The 20,617-nt window shown below is 49.1% G+C and overlaps 1 protein-coding gene and 1 pseudogene across 4 annotated transcripts in view; one reads left to right on the top strand and one right to left on the bottom strand.

Annotated features, from left to right (window-relative positions):
- prkd1 (protein kinase D1) overlaps positions 1–20,617 on the top strand; it is a 438,838-nt gene that overhangs the window by 45,793 nt on the left and 372,428 nt on the right. The gene's annotated exons all lie outside the window — the stretch shown is intronic.
- On the bottom strand, positions 14,995–17,173 carry LOC139261932 (uncharacterized; annotated as a pseudogene).

The raw sequence follows: 20,617 nt of genomic DNA, 5'->3' as shown, positions 1-20,617 counted from the left end.
GCTAAAATCCATATACGCTACATCAAACGCACTGCCCTCATCGACCCTCCTGGTTACCTTCTCGAAAAATTCAATCAAGTTAGTCAGACACGATCTTCCCTTGACAAATCCATGCTGATTGTCCTTGATTAATCCACATCTTTCCAAATGAAGATTTATCCTGTCCCTCAGGATTTTTTCCAATAATTTTCCCACCACCGAAGTTAGGCTGACTGGCCTGTAATTACTTGGTCTATCCTATGGATTGGAGGGTAGCTAATGTAACACCACTTTTTAAAAAAGGAGGGAGATAGAAAATGGGGAGTTATAGACCGGTTAGCCTGACATCGGTGGTGGGGAAAATGTTGGAATCAATTATTAAAGATGAAATAGCAGCGCATTTGGAAAGCAGTGACAGGATTGGTCCAAGTCAGCATGGATTTATGGAAGGGAAATCATGCTTGACAAATCTTCTAGAATTTTTTGAAAATGTAACTAGTAGAGTGGACAAGGGACAACCAGTGGATGTGGTGTATTTGGACTTTCAAAAGGCTTTTGACAAGGTCCCACACAAGAGATTAGTGTGCAAAATTAAAGCACATGGTATTGGGGGTAATGTACTGACGTGGATAGAGAACTGATTGGCAGACAGGAAGCAGAGAGTCGGAATAAACGGGTCTTTTTCAGAATGGCAAGCAGTGACCAGTGGGCTGCCGCAAGGTTCAGTGCTGGGACCCCAGCTATTTACAATATACATCAATGATTTAGATGAAGGAGTTGAATGTAATATCTCCAAGTTTGCAGATGACACTAAGCTGGGTGGCGGTGTAAGCTGTGCGGAGGATGCTAAGAGATTGCAGGGTGACTTGGACAGGTTAGGTGAATGGGCAAATGCATGGCAGATGCAGTATAATGTGGATAAATTTGAGGTTATCCATTTTGGTGACAAAAACAGGAAGACAGAATATTATCTGAATGGTGACAGATTAGGAAAAGGGGAGGTGCAACGAGACCTGGGTGTCATGGTATATCAGTCATTGAAAGTTGGCATGCAGGTACAGCAGGCGGTGAAGAAGACAAATGGTATGTTGGCCTTCATAGCTAGGGGATTTGAGTATAGGAGCAGGGAGATCTTACTGCAGTTGTACAGGGCCTTGGTGAGGCCTCACCTGGAATATTGTGTTCAGTTTTGGTCTCCTAATCGGAGGAAGAACATTCTTGCTATTGAGGGAGTACAGCGAAGGTTCACCAGATTGATTCCCGTGATGGCAGGACTGACATATGAGGAGAGACTGGATCAACTGGGTTGGTATCCACTGGAGTTTAGAAGAATTAGAGGGGATCTCATAGAAACATATAAAATTCTGACGGGATTGCACAGGTTAGAGGCAGGAAGAATGTTCCCGTTGCTGGGGAGTTCCAGAACCAGGGGTCACAGTCTAAGAATAAGGGGTAAGCCATTTAGGACCGAGATGAGGAGAAACTTCTTCACTCAGAGAGAGGTTAACCTGTGGAATTATGTACCGCAGAAAGTTGTTGAGGCCAGTTCGTTAGATATATTCAAAAGGGAATTAGATATGGCCCTTATGGCCAAAGGGATCAAGGGGTATGGAAAGAAAGCAGGAAAGGGGTACTGAGGTTGAATGATCCTCCATGATCTTATTGAATGGCGGTGCATGCTCGAAGGGCCGAATGGCCTGCTCCTGCACCTAATTTGTATGTATGTATGTATGTATCCCTTTCTCCCTTTTTAAACAAAGATACAACATTAGCAGTCCTCCAGTCCTCTGGCACCGCACCTGCAGCCAGAGAGGATTGGAAATGGTCAGAGCCTCTGCTATTTCCTCTTCTGCTTCTCTTAACAGCCTGGGATACATTTCATCTGGGCCTGGGGACTTATCCACTTTCAAAGCTGCTGAGCCCTTTAATACGTCCTCTCTCATTATATTTATCTCGTCTAATATTTCACACTCCTCCTCCTGATTGCAATATCTGCATCGCCCCTCTCTTTTGTGAAATCAGATGCAAAGTATTCATCAAGAATCCTACCCACGTCTTCTGCCTCTAGACACATATTTCCTTTATGATCTCCAATAGGCCTCGCTCTTTCTCTAGTTTTTCTCTTGCTCTTAATGTATTTACAAAATACAGTTTTATAAATATGTTTATAAAGAGAAGCTGGGGTTGTTCTCCTTAGAGCAGAAATGATTGAGAAGAGATTTGATAGAGGTGTTCAAAATCATCAGGGGTCTGGACAGAGTAGATAGAGAGAAAATGTTCCCATTGGTGGAAGGGTCAAGAACTAGAGGATACATATTTAAGGTGATTTGCAAAAGAACCAAAGGTGACATAAGAAAAAACTTTTTATGCAGTGAGTGGTTAGGATCTGGAATGCACTGAAAAAAAACTGCTTGAAAGGGTGATGGATGTAGACTCAATCGTGGCTTTCAAAAGGGAACTGGATAAGTACCTGACAGAAAAAAATTGCAGGGCTACGGGGAAGGGGCGGGGGAGTGGGACTAGCTGACATGCTCTTGCAGAGAGCTGGCATGGGCTCGACGGGTCGAATGGCCTTCTTCCGTGCTGTAACCATTCTGTGATCCTTTGATATGAAATAACCCACCCACTCTGGTATATATGCAGACTATAGATATACTCTCTGTGTAATCATTACATAGTTGCATAAGGTGGAGACTTGTTACCTGATGTACTATCAATAAGGTTTACAGTGTATATACTATGCTGGCACCACTAGAGGGTGCAATTGGTGGAGACCGGGGTTTCCTGCCCCTGTGGCAGAGGCTGTCCACAAGAGGGCACTGCGGTGGGAGACCTGAGGGTCACCTGCATAGGTGTGCAGGGTCCAGTATAAAAGACTGCCCACCATGCTTGTGCCTCACTCTGGAGTTATGAATAAAGGACCAAGGTCACTACAGTTTGAGTACAACACATTGCCTCGTGGAGTCATTCATAAGTGCATTACAGACATAACAACTGGCGACGAGAATACGGACTTACACGCGATTATGGCTACCTTTGGCACACTAAAAGACTTCGCAGAGAGTGATGATTGGGATGCCTTCACGGAAAGGCTCGAGCAATATTTCGTGGCAAACGACCTGGCAGGGGAGACGGACACATTGGCAGAGAAGCGCAAGGCTATACTGCTGACTAGTTGTGGGCCCGAGGTCTACCGCCTCGTCAGGGACTTGCTGCACCCACGAAGGCCAAGGATAAGACATACGATGAGCTGAGTGAATTAATTTGCGACCAACTAAAACCAAAACAGAACATCCTCATGGCCAGGCACAGATTCTACACTCACCGCAGACCTGAGGGCCAGGAGATTGCAAAATATGCAGCCGACCTCAGGAGACTTGCAGCACCGTGTGATTTTGGCACACACCTCAACGAAGCATTGTGAGACATCTTTGTTATAGGAATTGGCCACGTGGGCCTCATTCACAAGCTATTATCTGCTGACACCACAGTCAACCTGCAGAAGGCTATCAACATCAGTCAGACATTAATGACCTCGACCTGCAGCACCAAGCAAATTATTCATCCTGTGGACTCAAACCCGGCAAGTACTGTCCACATAATGATGCCTTTCACAGGCAAGACTGTAGAACGTGGCTCTGCCCAGGGCAGAGAGCACAGACCTGAGGGTTCCAGAACTCAGAGTCCGTCGAGGGGTGCTAATCGAGTAGCACCATGCTGGCGTTGCGGAGGAAATCATAGGGCTCACCAGTGTCAGTTTGCTGAGTACGTATGCAAAGCGTGTAACAAGAAGGGCCACCACCAGCTTATGTGTAAAAGAAATACGACTCACCATCTAGCAGAGGAGTCGGTAGATGACTTTGAATCCAGCGGGAGTATGATGATTTGACCAGAGAGGCAGCTCAGCCCCAAGAAGAAGTGTATGGAATGTATACCGATTGTCCTCCAGTGAAGATGGAAGTCGAGATAAACGGCGTTCCAGTCTTCATGGAAGTGGACACAGGAGCGAGCCAGTCAGTGATGAACCAGGATGCCTTTGAGAGGCTGTGGAATGAAAAACGACCCAAGCTGGTTCCAGTACAGGAAACATTGTGCACCTACACCAAGGAGCTGATCCCAGTCCTTGGTGGTGCAGATGTTAATGTAAACCATAATGGCGTGCTGCACAAGTTACCTTTGTGGATTATTGCAGGTGATGGTCCAATGCTACTCGGAAGAAGGTGGATGGGGAAGATCCACTGGAAATGGGGAGACCTCTTCACTCCAGCAATTGATGTCCCCTGTGCTCAGAGGCAGAGCAAAACCTCACCTTCGCTTGGGCCAGGCACCAGAGAACAGACCAGCACAGCACCTGAGACACAGACCGTCCATCACGACTGCATGGCAATGATCCGACCGGAAAACCTAAAAGCACCTTCCCGGCTCCAGTGGCAGGACTCCTGGGGAGGAAGATCGAATTCACAGGCACTCTTTCAGCTTTTGTGGCAGAATCACAGGAGAGGCAGTCGACCTCGAGGACAGAGGCAAGATGGCGCCCCTGCGGATATATCACGAGGTGCAATGCTGAGTGACCAACACGTTGTCATGTATCTTATATTATTATATATAACTGTATCCTAACATGCTATACATGACTGTAATAAGATATGACCTGTAACCACCAGCATACCTTACCACCAGGTGTGCACTTGCAAGAGACAGGTATATAAGGACAGGTCTCAGGCAAGTGCAGCATTCCAGAGCTGTGAAATAAAGGTGCAGGTCCAGAGTGACCTTGACTTCACTACATGTCTCGTGTGAATCTGTACTGAGGGGACAGGACTTTACAGTGGCGATGAGTTACGGGATTACAGAATCCACAGAATGGCGAACAACGGATCAGATGAAAAGTACAATGCGGGAGACAATTGGGAGGATTTTATAGAAAGGCTCCCACAAAGCTTTGTAACCAAAGACTGGTTAGTCGACGATAAGGCAGACAAGAGAAGAGCCCATCTCTTGACCAGCTGTGGCTCGAAAACATACGCTTTAATGAAGGATCTGTTAGCACCCGAGAAACCAGCAAGCAAGTCGTTTGAAGAATTGAGCACACTGGTAAGAGACCACCTGAAGCCAGCGAGCAGCCTACACATGGCCCGACACAGGTTCTACAACTACAGACGCTGTGTGGGCCAGAGCATACCCGACTTCATGGCAGAACTTCGGAGATTGGCTAGTTTATGTGAATTCTCCGATGAACTGAGGAGAGAAATGCTGGGAGACTTTTTCATTGAAGGAATAGGCCATTCAGGCATATTCCGAAAGCTCATAGAGACCAAGAACCTGACCTTAGAGGCAGCAACACTGGTTGGGAGGATTTTATAGAAAGGCTCCCACAAAGCTTTGTAACCAAAGACTGGTTAGTCGACGATAAGGCAGACAAGAGAAGAGCCCATCTCTTGACCAGCTGTGGCTCGAAAACATACGCTTTAATGAAGGATCTGTTAGCACCCGAGAAACCAGCAAGCAAGTCGTTTGAAGAATTGAGCACACTGGTAAGAGACCACCTGAAGCCAGCGAGCAGCCTACACATTCTTGGTAGGGGAAGAAGAAACAAGGTTGATTTACAATGCAGGTACGACAACTAACGAAATATCGGAACAAGAAGTTCACAGCACTAAACAAGCTGCTACCCGACACACAGACAAAATCGGGAAAACAGGCTCTCGACAACAGGCAGAAACCATCAAGGGCCACAGGAAATGCTGTTCACACCTCATCAACCCACAATGCGAGCAATCAACTACAAACTGAGAGAAGCTCAAGAGAGATCAGCCAGACGCAGCTCATTCTTTGGGAACACTTTGAACAATGGAACAGGTCTGTACTGGAGGTGTGGGGGTGGGCACTGATCAAGGGGATGTCGATTTCAGCAGGCTGTTTGCAGAAATTGTGAATATACAGGGCATTTGGCCCGCAAGTGCAAAAAAACGGCAGCTTGGCTGGTATACGAATCGGATGGGTCGGAAAGCGGACCAGAAGATGGTGGGGACAGTACCCGGGACACCGATGTACAGCGGGCCAACACGATCAATGGACGCTGCTCCTACAACAGGACGCCTCCTATAATGATGAGGGTCCTACTCAACGGGATATCTGTCAACATGGAGCTGGATACGGGAGCGAGTCAATCTCTCATGGGCGCTCAACAATTTGAACAACTGTGGCCGCATAAAAGAGACAGACCAATACTCACAAGGGTCGACACCAAACTAAGGACCGATACCAAAGAAATCGTACCAGTCCTCGGCAGCGCCATGCTCTCTGTCACACACAAAGGGACAGTGAACCGACTTCCCCTGTGGATTGTCCCCGGAGACCCCCCAGCACTGCTGGGGAGAAGCTGGCTGGCAAAACTAAACTGGAAATGGGATGATGTCCATGCCATGTCATTCGAGGAACGGACCTCCTGCTCAACAGTTATAAAGCGATTTGAACATCTCTTTCAGCCAGGTGTGGGCACTTTCAAAGGGGCCAAAGCCAAAATCTACATCACACAGGATGCTAGACCAGTCCATCACAAGGCCAGAGCTGTACCCTATGTGATGAGGGAAAAGATTGAACACGAACTAGACAGGCTTCTGCGGGAAGGCATTATATCACCTGTAGAATTTAGCGACTGGGCAAGTCCCATCGTCCCAGTCATGAAGCCTGATGGATCCGTACGAATCTATGGGGACTACAAATCTACCATAAACAGAGTCTCCCTACAGGATCAGTACCCGCTGCCCAGAGCGGAAGACTTATTTGCCACATTGGCTGGAGGTAAACTTTTCTCAAAATTAGATCTCACATCTGCGTATATGACGCAAGAATTGACTGAGGAATCCAAGCTACTCACCACCATCAACACACATCGAGGCCTTTTCATGTACAATTGATGCCCATTCGGCATCACGTCGGCAGCTGCCATGTTCCAGCGCAACATGAGAGTCTGCTCAACTCCATCCCGGGGACGGTTGTATTTCAAGACGACATACTTATCACAGGCACGGACACTGACTCCCATCTCCGTAATTTGGAGGAAGTACTAAAGTGGTTGGATCGGGTAGGCCTACGAGTTAAGAAATCCAAGAGCCTGTTTCTCGCACCCGAGGTTGAATTTTTGGGCAGAAGGATTGCCGCTGATGGAATCCACCCAACAGAGTCCAAAACAGAAGCAATTCACTTGGCACCCAGGCCCCGGAATGTCTCAGAACTGCGCGCCTTTCTCGGGCTACTCAATTACTTTGGGAACTTTATGCAGAACTTAAGCACGCTGCTGGAGCCTCTCCACGTGCTACTCAGGAAGGAGTGCGATTGGTTTTGGAGGAACGCCCAGGAACATGCCTTCAATAAGGCACGCAACCTTCTGTGTTCCAACAGTGTTTTGACTTTCTTTGATCCAGGTAAAAAGCTAGTTCTCACATGCGATGCATCAACATATGGGGTCGAGAGCATTTTGCAACATGTCAATAGTGCGGGTAAATTACAACCCATAGCTTATGCCTCCAGGTCACTTTCGCGGGCGGAGCGCGGGTACGGAATGGTAGAGAAGGAGGCGCTCGCGTACGTGTATGGTGTCAAAAAGATACACCAATACCTTTTCGGGGCTAAGTTCGCATTAGAAACTGACCACAAGCCCCTCACGTCCCTCCTAACGAGAGCAAGGCAATAAACGCCAGTGCTTCGGCGCGAATTCGACACTGGGCACTCATGCTGGCGTCCTACGACTATACCATAAGGCACAGACCAGGCACAGACAACTGTGCCGACGCGCTCAGCAGGCTACCCCTGGCGACCACGGAAGGGTCTGACGAACAGGACTGCGAGATAGTCATGGCAATCGATGCCTTTGAGTCCACAGGTTCGCCCATGACGGCTTGCCAAATCAGAGCCTAGACGGCCAGCGACCCCACGTTATCCTTAGTAAAAAGATGTGTCCTAACCGGTGACTGGGCAGAGGCTCGCGATGCCTGCCCCGAGGAATTAAAACCCTTTCACAGGCGCATGCATGAGCTATCACTACAAGCAGACTGCCTGATGTGGGGCAGCCGAGTAGTCATGCCTCTCGGATTTGTCCGGGAGCTCCACCGCGAGCACCCGGGGATCGTTCTCATGAAGGCCATAGCCAGATCCCACGTCTGGTGGCCTGGTATTGACGTGGACTTGGAGCTCTGCGTCCGAAGGTGCACCATTTGTGCCCAACTCAGCAATGCCCCCAGGGAGGCTCCACTGAGCCCCTGGCCCTGGCCTACCAAACCGTGGTCGTGGGTGCACGTAGACTATGCGGGCCCATTCATGGGCAAAATGTTCCTCGTAGTTGTAGATGCATTTTCAAAGTGGATCGAATGCACCATTTTAAACTCGAGCACAACCTCCACCACTGTGGAGAGCCTCGCAACCATGTTTGCAACGCACGGAATCCCTGACATATTGGTCAGTGACAATGGTCCGTGCTTCACCAGCGCAGAATTCCAAGACTTTATAATTGACCACGTCAAGATGGCACCATTCAAGCCGGCCTCCAACGGCCAGGCGGAGAGAGCAGTGCAAATCATTAAACAAGGCATGCTTAAAATCCAAGGTCCCACGCTGCAGGGTCGCCTGTCGTGACTGCTGCTGGCATACAGATCTTGTCTGCACTCACTGACTGGGCAACTGTTGATTAAAAGGACTTTAAAAACAAGGTTCTCATTAATCCTCCCAGACATGCACGAAATCGTTGAGGCAAAGCGCCGTAAGCTGACTGAGTACCATGACAGAAATTCAAGGGGGAGATGGAATGAGATACGGGACAAAGTGTTTGTACTAAACTATGGCAGGGGGTCCCAAATGGCTTGCAGGGACAGTAACGTGCAAGGAAGGAAACAGGCTACTGGTAGTACAAATGGACAACGGCAAAACCTGCCGGAGGCATGTAGACCAAGTCAAAAGCAGATTTACCAACAACACTGCGGAACCAGAGGCAGACTACAATGTGGAACTCGCACCACACCTGGTGGACAGACAGAGGGAACAACATGAGGAAAGGGCAATCCCAACAGACAGCCCAGGCGAGTCAACAACAATCACTCCAATCGAAACAGACAGCCCAGGCGAGATACCAACAACCACACCCAAAGAAAAACAGACACCAAGGCAAACAACTGAACCACAACTCAGATGCTCTATGCGAGAGTGTAGACCACCTGAGAGACTGAACCTATAAAGACAATAAGACCTTGGGGGAGGGTGATGTCATGTATCTTATATTATTATATCTAACTGTATCCTAACATGCTATACATGACTGTAATAAGATATGACCTGTAACCACCAGCATACCTCACCACCAGAGGTGCACTTGCAAGAGACAGGTATATAAGGACAGGTCTCAGGCAAGTGCAGCATTCCAGAGCTGTGAAATAAAGGTGCAGGTCCAGAGTGACCTTGACTTCACTACATGCCTTGTGTGAATCTGTACTGAGGGGACAGGACTTTACACACGTGGTGTCTAACAAAGGATTTGATTGGGGTAAAGCCAGCAAGGTTCTCTTAAAGGAGACGGCAACCAACTGAACTTAAAGAGACATTGTATGCATGGCAATCAATGTAATGAACCGATTAAAATTGTGAACAAAATGTTGTTGTGAGATGTCAGTACTATTCCTAATGTAAAGAACAAATGTTGTTGCGAGATGTTGGTACCAGTCCTAATATAAAGAACAAAATGTTGTTGCGAGATGTCGGGAATCGAGTGTCCCCAAAAGTACCAAGCGAGCGGATTCGGGAGGGTAAAGATGCTGATCCTGATGCCCTGCCCCAGGTGTCCCCACAAGTTATAGGCCAGTGACCTCAGGAGGGTGAAGGCACTGATCCTGATACCCTGCCCCAGGTCTATCCCACGCTGCAGGCACCCGATGGCACTATTCGCCACGGACCTGGAAACGAAAACGGTGCCAGATGGTGCAGCCCCCAGATCCAGTCGCTACCTCGGCCATGTCCGGGAGTGAAAGGTCAGAACCAATGAGTTCCCCAAACGGGACCCGGAACAGCCAGGTTCCCAACACCGTTAGAGAGCAGGGAGAAGATTCTGCAGCCCTCAAAGGAGGACAGGGAGGCCACACACATCTGTGGCTCTGTCCACCACTAGGCAACGGCAAAGGCCCTGAGTCCTGGCTAGGTGAGCGAACCAAGCCCACCCCAGTAGCAGGGGGTGTAGCGCCGCTATCAGACGACGAGGACCCCATCCGGTTGCTGTGGAACTTGCGTCCTCGCATACCTGTACTGCTACCTCAGTACTGACCATGACGGAACCATGAACGCAGTCTACCCAATCCTGGCGCACGACTGCAAACCTCAACGAATGTAAGTCACTGAACCAAGGTGTCACGATACAAACTGTAACTTTCTTTCTTTGTACTTGCACTGTGTCTGATCCTGTATGTTAACATAATGGGCCTGCTGCACTATCTCGCTGTAGGGGGTGGAGGGGGGGGGGAGTGGCAGGGAGGAGGGGGAAATGGATGTATGTAGCCATGGACACACACATGGATCACACCCAGAACCCATTGGAACCTCCACTGCATCATCGAACCATCCAAACTGGTAACCACTACCCACGGTTGTGGCAGAAGGACTTGAGGACTTAACAGGAAGAGAGCCAAGCCAAAGCACAGCCAAGGTGCAAGGGCTATTGGCACTTAAGTCTGGGGAGAGCTAAGCCAGAGCACATAGTGCAAAGGTAATCGGCACAAAGGACTTGGGGAAGAGTGATGTTATATATGCAGACTATAGATATATTCTCTGTGTAGTCACTGTATAGTTGCATAAGATGGAGACTTGTTACCTGATGTACTATCAATAAGGTTTACACTGTGTATATACAATGCTGACACCACTAGAGGGTGCAGGTGATGGAGACCGGGGTTTCCTGCCCCTGTGGCAGAGGCTGTCCACAAGAGAGCACTGCCGTGGGAGACCTGAGGGTCACCTGCATAGGTGTGCAGGGTCCAGTATAAAAGGCTGCCCACCATGCTTGTGCTTCACTCTGGAGTTACGAATAAAGGACCAAGGTCACTACAGTTTGAGTGCAACACATTGCCTCGTGGAGTCATTCATAAGTGCATTACAGACATAACACAGATAGTAGAATCTTTAATGCAAACTAGAAAGAACAGAAGACATATTTCAGGTATTGTAGCATTCAGGATGACACAAAGACGCTAAATGTTGAGCTTCTGCACAGCATTTGTTCGTTGTGGCTTTAAGGGTTTTATTTTGGTGCCACGTTCATGTCAATTTCACATTAATGAGTATGTGATCTGAAAGAAACAATTTGGCAAAAAGATTACGGGTAGCTCAAAATAATCACAATGCTATAAACGAGATGTAGGAATTTTAAACTTAAATTGTTCGGAAACCTAAATACTTTGGAATGACTATAAATCTGCTCTGGAGTAGTTTTTAGAATTTTTGTTAGCAATTATGTCAGTTACTTGGCAGTTGCTCTTTTTGGCAGCTGTAAAGATAATTCTGCAGTTACGCTGGCCAGTACTGGTTTGACATTGGTTCTTGCTCTGAGTGGTATGAGCAGAAAGCATTGACTTATGCTGCTCCACTTCCACTGCTCTATTTTGATTAAACTAACAAGTGGCTTTTGCCATAAACCAATCGTCAATTTCTGACAATTTACAAAGCGGGCACCACTAAAACAATTGGTTCACAGCAACTGAGAATGTTGTGAGTTGAGAATAGTATTGTACTCTGGGAATACGTCCAGCGGTGCCTACCTGTCCCGTAACGCTTGACCCCGTTCCAGGGTCACCTGGGCACATACGAGCTCAGAAGAGGGGCAAGCATTCAAAAGAACCGTGCCCCCTCCCCCCCAGTGATTTTATGCATGCTGGACCTGTGCATGGCAACTTTCTCCTGGCCTGGGAGCAGATTGACCAGGAGGTCTCCGCCCTACCCATTCCTCCCCCCCCCCCCCCGCCCGACCACCCCACGCACCGGGTGACCAAAGATGAGGAGCGTTGGTGAAAAATTCAGCCCCTTCAGGATTTGCACACTGATGGGCAACAATACTATTATCAGCTCCGTTCCAGCATTGTAAGTGTAAAGGCTGTCACAGTAGACTGTCTGTGATTCTTTTAAATTTTCATTCAACATATAAGTTAGCTTTGTATAATAAAACTCTGACCAGTGAAAGTGAAGGGTCACATCTACAAGGCGGTCTCATACCTAGTTAAAAAAATATTTGTGTCTGTATAAAACAGTAGATTTATGCCAGGCGGATTACAAATGATCTCTGAAAAACTGGCTGCGTTTGCACTTATTTTGTTCTCTGAAGCATTCCAGTAATTCTTTTTAATTAATTTATTTGTGATTATGATTTGAAAATAAACATGACACTTAAATTATATTTTCAAGTTTTTGGAGATCTCCCTAAATTTGTAGTTAAAGATCTGTAAAATTGTAGCCGTAGTTTTTATGCTGGGTATTTTCTTGGGTTCTGCATTACCAGTCACTTTGCATGTGATCTGTAGTGCACTGTTTCTGCCCAATATCACAATAAACCATGGTGAGACCCCAGAGATTGTTATAGACTGTCCTTCCTCCACACACCTGCCACATGAATCCTGTTCTTCATATGGACGGTGAACTGTATAAGCTCTCTTATCAAATTGAGACACGGGCTTTGGACTAACAAATTGGATTATTGGCATCAAATAGATGAATGAATAATGCACAGTTATATTTTCCCTATACTCCTTCATATGTAAAACAAAGACACCAGTTACTTTATCTCTAACTATAGTTGCCAACTATATCTTTAATTACTATAGACTCAAAGTAGCCTGATTTTGCTTGTCAGCCTGGCACAGAAATTTAAAGCATCTTGCCGTATAGCCGGTGACCGGAAGTTACAAATACACTGACTGCCTCAGTCTCCTTGGGAAGAAATCGCTGCCCGCAGTGCTGTCACTCATGGAGGGGTTCAGCCAGTAAGGGGACCTGCCCTCTTTTCAAAGGACTCAGAAATAATTGTCAAAGTTATAAACTCCATCACCCCATCCTTTGATGTGTGACCAGAGGTCCTGCAGGAGTTTTCCTGGCCGTGTGCCCTGCTGTGTGAATTGACTAGAAGAATACCTCAAGCAGCCAGATATCGCAATGGGACAATGGGGCCACCTCTTATACCATGAGCTGTTTGGGGCTGTAAATAACCCTCTCTCGGGATGATTAAATAATTAAGACTACAGACACTATTGTCTGAGCTGCCGTGAGGAAAATCTGCTGAACAAATGGACTGGTTCAAATTGATGGCTTTCTGTTAAACGGAAGACTGTGGGTAATCTTAGGAATACCTCTTTTACATACTGATCCTAGCATTACAACAGTACAAATTAAAAGAAATCAACACAGCAAAATTCCATTTTGCCTTGAGGTCTCCAAGATAAACAGAGGTGATTTAATTGTAATCCAGTGCATCTTGAATATGCTGTTATATTGGAGTAATATCCTTTTTTTTATTTGTTCCTGGGATATGGGCATCGCTGGCAAGGCCAGCATTATTGCCCATCCCTAATTGCCCTTGAGAAGGTGGTAGTGAGTCACCTTGAACCACTGCAGTCCATGTGGTGAAGGTACTCCATTGATGCAGAGAGATGTTTCCCCTCTAGGGGGAATCTAGAACTAGGGAGTTTGGTTTCAGAATAAGGGGTCACCCATTTAAAACGAGAATGAGGAGGAATTTTTTCTCTCAGAGGGTCGTGATTCTTTGGAATTCTCTACCCCAGAGACCTGTGGAGGCTGGGTCATTGAATATATTTAAGGTGGAGATAGACAGATATTTGAATGGTACGGGGAGTGGGCAGGGAAGTGGAGTTGAGGCCAGGATCAGATCAGCCATGATCTTACTGAATGGCAGAGCAGGCTCGAGGGGCCAAATGGCCTACTCCAGCTCCTATTTCTTCTGTTCTTTTCATCATCATAGGCAGTCCCTCGGAATCGAGGAAGACTTGCTTTCACTCCCACAGTGAGTTCTCTGATGGCTGAACAGTCCAATATGAGACCCACAGACCCTGTTACAGGTGGGACAGACATTCGTCGAGGGAAGGGGTCGGTGGGGCTGGTTTTCCGCGCGTTCCTTCCGCTGTCTGTGCTTGACCTCTTCACGCTCTTTGCCTTGAGACTCCAAGAGCTCACGCCCTCCCGGATGCACTTTCTCCACCTCAGGCAGTCTTCTGCCAGGCTCTCCCAGATGTCAGTGGTGATGTTGCACTTTACCAGGGAGGCTTTGAGGGTGTCCTTGTAATGTTTCCACTGCCCATCTTTGGCTCGTTTACTATGAAGGAGTCCTGCATAAAGCATTTGCTTAGGGAGTCTCGTATCTGGCATGTGAACTATGTGGCCTGCCCAACGAAGCTGATCGAGTGTGGTCAGTGCTTCAATACTGGGGATGTTAACCTGAGCGAGGACACTGATGTTGGTACGCCTGTCCTCCCAAGGGATTTGCAGGATCTTGCAGAGACATTGTTGGTGATACATCTCCAGCGACTTGAGGTGCCTTCTATACATCGTCCATGCCTCCGATCCACACAGGAGGGTGGGTATTACTACAGCTCTGTAGACCATAAGCATGGTGGTAGATTTGAGGGCCAGGTCTTCAAACACTCTTTTCCTCAGACGGCCAAAGGCTGCACTGGCGCACTGGAGGTGATGTTGAATCTCTGCATCAATGTCTGCCTTTGTTGATAAGAGGCTCGCGAGGTATGGGAAATGGTCCACGTTGTCGAGGGCCGCGCCGTGAATCTTGATGATTGGAGGGCAGTGCTGTGCCACGGGGACAGGCTGGTGGAGGACCTTTGTCTTACAGATGTTAAGCATAAGGCCTATGCTTTCATATGCCTCAGTGAATACAATGACTATATCCTGGAGTTCAGCCTCAGAATTTGCGCAGACACAGGCATCGTCCACGTACTGCAGCTCAACGACAGAGGTTGGGGTGATCTTGGACCTGGCCTGGAGGCGGCGTAGGTTAAACAGTTTCCCACTGGTTCTGTAGTTTAGCTCCATTCCAGCAGGGAGCTTGTTGATTGTGAGGTGGAGCATGGCGGCGAGGAAGATTGAGAAACGGGTTGGAGCGATGACACAGCCCTGTTTGATCCCGGTCCGGACGTGAATTGGGTCTGTAATGGATCCGTTGGTAAGGATCACGGCCTGCATGTCGTCATGAAGCAGTCGAAGGATGTTGACAAACTTTTGGGGGCATCCGAAACGGAGGAGGACGCTCCATAAGCCCTCATGGTTGACAGTGTCGACGGCCTTTGTAAGATCGATAAAGACAATGTATAAGGGCTGGCGCTGCTCCCTGCATTTTTACTGCAGCTGTCACGCTGCAAAGATCATGTCTGTTGTGCCCCATAGGGGACGAAATCTGCACTGTGGTTTCGGGAGGATCTTCTCGGCCACAGGGAGAAGACTATTGAGGAGAACTCTAGCGACAACTTTCCCAGTGGCTTCTAGCAGGGAGATTCCCCTGTAGTTGCCGCAGTCGGACTTGTCCCCTTTTTAAAAAATGGCCACAATCACTGCATCTCTGAGATCTCCCGGCATGCTCTCTTCCCTCCAGATGAGAGAGATGAGGTCATGTATCCGCGTCAACAGCGCCTCTCCGCCATACTTTAGCACCTCAGCAGGGATTCCATCCGCACCCATAGCCTTGTTAGTCTTGAGCTGTTTTCTGGCTTTGCCTACCTCGTGCAACGTTGGAGTTTCACTGAGTTGGTGGTGGGTCGCATGCTGCGGGATGGAGTCGAGAGCACTCGAGTCAAAGGCAGAGTCTTGATTGAGGAGATCTTCAAAGTGCTCCTTCCATCGGGCCCCGACAGTCTCGGTGTCTTTGAGGAGTGTTTCCCCATTCTTGGCCAGGAGTGGGGTGGGGCCTTGGGAGTTTGGACCGTAGGTGGCCTTGACTGCAGTGAAGAATCCTCGCATATCATGGCTGTCGGCCAGTTGTTGTGTCTCCAGTGCTTTCTCCATCCACCACCTGTTCTTTAGGTCCTGGGTTTTTTGTTGGACCTGAGCCTTGAGCCGTCTGTAATGTTGTTTTGCAGCTCCCGAGTTGGCTTGTTGCTTGAGGCTCAGAAATGCTTTGCGCTTACGATCTATTAGTTCTTCAATCTCCTGATCATTTTCATCAAACCAGTCCTGATGTTTTCTGGTTGAGTGACCAAGTGTCTCTTCACAGGCACTGGTTATAGAGGCCTGGAGGGCAGACCAAGCGATGTGGGCATTCAGCATCTCAGGGTCATCAAGGCACGCCAGATTGGCTGTGAGGCGCTGGCTGTATAGGGCTCTCTTAGCTGGGTCTCTAAGTGCCCCGGCATTAACTTTTTTGCTTCTGCTTTGGGGCCATTTAATGTTGATGATGGATCGGATTAGGCGGTGGTCCATCAGCTCCTGTCATGGTGCGGGTGATACCCACATCCTTGCGATCCCTGGCTCGGACGATGATATAGTCAAGCAGGTGCCAGTGTTTGGAGCGAGGGTGTTGCCACGATGCCTTGTATTTGTCCCTCTGGCGGAACAGGGTGTTGGTGATGAGGAGTTCATGTTCTAGACATTTTGTCAGGAATAGGGTACCACTGGAGTTGGCTTTCCCTACCCCCTCTCTGCCAATCACGCCTCCCCAGAGGGCTGTGTCTTTACCGACCCTGGCATTAAAGTCACCCAGGAGGATCAATTCGTCGCCAGTGAGGACGCGGGACAAGGATGTCTTGAGTTTGGAATAAAAACCCTCTTTAGCCTCATCCGTTGCATCGAGTGTAGGGGCGTATGCACTGATGACTGTGGTGCATTGGTTCTTGGATAGGGTAAGACGAAGAGTCATGAGGCGTTCGTTGATCCTAGAGGGGGAGTCTTTGAGGCGGTCGACCAGCTCATTCTTGACGGCAAAGCCGACTCCATGAAGGCGGCGTTATGCCTCTGGTTTCCCTTTCCAGAAGAAGGTAGAACCTCCACCATGTTCCTTCAACTGGCCTTCCCCTGCCCGCCGGGTCTCGCTTAGGGCGGCGATGTCAATGTCAAAATGCCTGAGTTCCCGGGCAACTATCGCAGTGTGGCGTTCTGGTCTGTTGCTGTTGGGATTGTCCATGAGGGTCCTGACCTTCCAGGTCCCGAACTTCATACTGACGAAGTGGAAGACGCCTGTGCGTGAGTTTTTTTTAATGTGGGTGGCCGCTGCACATCGGCAACCACATGGGCTTAGCCAAGCAAGGTCTTGGTCCAGTGGCAAGGCGATCCAAGACAACTGGAGACCAGGCACAGCTGTATAAGCCTACTTGCCTACGGCAAAGTGTTGGCCGCAAGCTCAGCGCCGAGTAGCACCATTGATGGTAGGTGGCCCGAGGCTTGGTTGGGGGCAGGCATGAGGAAGGTCACTTCCAAAGTTATTTTAAAAGTTAAAAGTTGATGAAAATTCCCAATTTATTAAAAAAGTTTCTAAGAGTTGTTAAAAAGTCTAAGATGTAGATCAATAATAGGTTATAAAAGTTTCCCCAATTGTTTAAATATTAAGATTGATTACAAGTTTTTTTTTAAAAGAAGAATTAAAAGTCGATGAACAGTTTAAGGTGCAGGGGTCCCTCCGGGCCGAGGTAGAAGCGGGCCGGTGCAGGGGTCCCTTCGGCACAGGACAGAAGCGGGCCGGCGCAGGGGTCCCTCCGGGCCGAGGTAGAAGCGGGCCGGCGCAGGGGTCCCTTCGGCACAGGACAGAAGCGGGCCGGTGCAGGGGTCCCTTCGGCACAGGACAGAAGCGGGCCGGCGCAGGGGTCCCTTCGGCACAGGACAGAAGCGGGCCGGTGCAGGGGTCCCTTCGGCACAGGACAGAAGCGGGCCGGCGCAGGGGTCCCTTCGGCACAGGACAGAAGCGGGCCGGTGCAGGGGTCCCTTCGGCACAGGACAGAAGCGGGCCGGTGCAGGGGTCCCTTCGGCACAGGACAGAAGCGGGCCGGTGCAGGGGTCCCTTCGGCACAGGACAGAAGCGGGCCGGCGCAGGGGTCCCTTCGGCACAGGACAGAAGCGGGCCGGTGCAGGGGTCCCTTCGGCACAGGACAGAAGCGGGCCGGCGCAGGGGTCCCTCCGGGCCGAGGTAGAAGCGGGCCGGCGCAGGGGTCCCTTCGGCACAGGACAGAAGCGGGCCGGTGCAGGGGTCCCTTCGGCACAGGACAGAAGCGGGCCGGCGCAGGGGTCCCTTCGGCACAGGACAGAAGCGGGCCGGTGCAGGGGTCCCTTCGGCACAGGACAGAAGCGGGCCGGCGCAGGGGTCCCTCCGGGCCGAGGTAGAAGCGGGCCGGCGCAGGGGTCCCTTCGGCACAGGACAGAAGCGGGCCGGTGCAGGGGTCCCTTCGGCACAGGACAGAAGCGGGCCGGCGCAGGGGTCCCTCCGGGCCGAGGTAGAAGCGGGCCGGTGCAGGGGTCCCTTCGGCACAGGACAGAAGCGGGCCGGTGCAGGGCCCACACAGATCCGTCGGGCGAGCACACCAGGCTGAAGACGGCTGTGTGGGTTTTTTGGCACCGAGCCCGAGCCGGTCGGGGCTGCTACCCTCATTCTCCTTGCCGTGTTGTCCATTTTCCTTGGTGTGTGTGCCCCGGGCTCGGGGCCCTGCTGTGTGTACCGGGCAGTGCCAGGCCAAGCCCGGTTCCCCAGGCGGTCGCGGTTTCCCGCTGTGTTTCCCGGGCGGTGCCGGGCTTGGTCTCCGGTGGGTGCTCCTCCTCACAGCTTGGAGCTTCGCTAGACGGTTCGGGTTGCAAGCCTCGAACAGGAGTCGCAGGTCGGTGCGAGGTCACCTCGGCCCGAGATAGAAGCTTATAGTGCTGTTAGGAAGGGAGTTCCAGGACTTTAGCCCAGCGACGATGAAGGAACAGCAATATATTTCCAAGTCAGGATGGTGTGTATCTTAGAGGGGAACTTGCAGGCGATGGTGTTCCCATCCGCCTGCTGCCCTTGTTCTTGTAGGGAGTAGAGGTCGTGGATTTGGGAGGTGCTGCCGAAGAAGCCTTGGCGAGTTGCTACAGTGCATCTTGTAGACGGTGCACACTGCAGCCACGGTGCACCAGTGGTGGAGGGAGTGAATGTTTAGGGTGGTGCATGGGGTGCCAATCAAGCGGGCTGCTTTGTCCTGAATGATGTCGAGCTTCTTGAGTGTTGTTGGAACTGCATTCAGCCAGACAAGTAGAGAGTATTCCATCACACTCCTGACTTGTTCCTTGTAGATGGTGGAGAGGCTTTGGGGAGTCTGGAGGTGAGACACTCACCACAGAATACCCAGTCTCTGACCTGCTCTTGTTGCCACAGTACTTATGTGGGTGGTCCAGTTAAGTTTCTGGTCAATGGTGACTCCCCCAGAATGTTGATGATGGGGTATTCGGTGATGGTAATGCCGTTGAATGTCAAGGGGTGGTGCTTAGACTCTTGTTTGTTGGAAATAGTCATTGCCTGGCCCTTGTGTGGTGCGAATGTTACTTGCCACTTGTCAGCCCAAATGAATGTTGTCCAGGTCTTGCTGTATGTGGGCATGGACTGCTCCATTATCTGAGGAGTTGCAAATGGTACTGAACACTGTGCAGTCATCAGCGAACATCTCAACTTCTCACCTTATGATGAAGCAGCTGAAGATGGTTGGGCCTAGGACACTGCCCTGAGGAACTACTGCAGCGATGTCCTGGGGCTGTGATGATTGACGTCCAACAATCACAACTATCTTCCTTTGTGCTAGGTATGACTCCAGCCAATGATTGAAGGTCAGGTTAGCTCATTCTGATAGTGACTTCAAGATTACACTGTATTGCCAGCTCCAACTATAGACTGCTCATTCATTCATTCATGCATAGCATTGTGTGTATGGGCAATAATAAGCTTGGGAAAGCAATCAAAACAAGTTGCATTCAGAGATGTACCCATGAATTATAGAACTACAATAGATAGCTAATGAAAAGAGAGTAGGTGACACTGGAAGGCAGTCAACGTTGGGCAGGTTCTGTGGAAAACAACTGTTCGGAGTTGAATAATTTAGTCGTAAGGTTTGATAGACATACTTGAGTTTTGCTTGATGAACTTTGGGAGGGACAGGGAGAATTCTTGCAGAACTTTTACATCAAATATTTAATATGGTGGATATAGTTCACAATGGAGTAAATTGCATATGGTCTGTAGATGAAAAGGCCAAATGGATCTTTTTCATTTCTTGCTTTAAAGTAAATTATTAAATAATTGAATGTCTGCTGAAACATCCAAGGGGAAGAAACTTGAACAAGAATTGCAGAAAAGATATTGGACTAATGTGTAGCAGCAACATTAAAGAGTAAAGGATACAGTTAAGTATGGTAATTGATATAAAGAAATATATTGCAGGCATCTTCAGTGACATGTATACAATATTTAAAGATATACAGGAACTATGGACCAACATAAGTTATGCAAATATGTCTAGATAATTCCCTTTTGTGTCAGCTCCAGCTGAAATGATGTAGGCTTTTTGTGACTATTGTTCTGCATGTCAAATCTATAACAAGCTCACTGAGGGAATTGTCGTAACCTTTATGTAGAGTTGTTGATTATATGTTTGAAGAA

This window comes from Pristiophorus japonicus, chromosome 4 (assembly GCF_044704955.1).
Source record: "Pristiophorus japonicus isolate sPriJap1 chromosome 4, sPriJap1.hap1, whole genome shotgun sequence".
Classification (NCBI taxonomy): Eukaryota; Metazoa; Chordata; class Chondrichthyes; family Pristiophoridae; genus Pristiophorus; species Pristiophorus japonicus.
The sequence above is the reverse complement of the archived record's forward strand: the minus strand, read 5'-3'. Positions and strand labels throughout refer to the sequence as shown.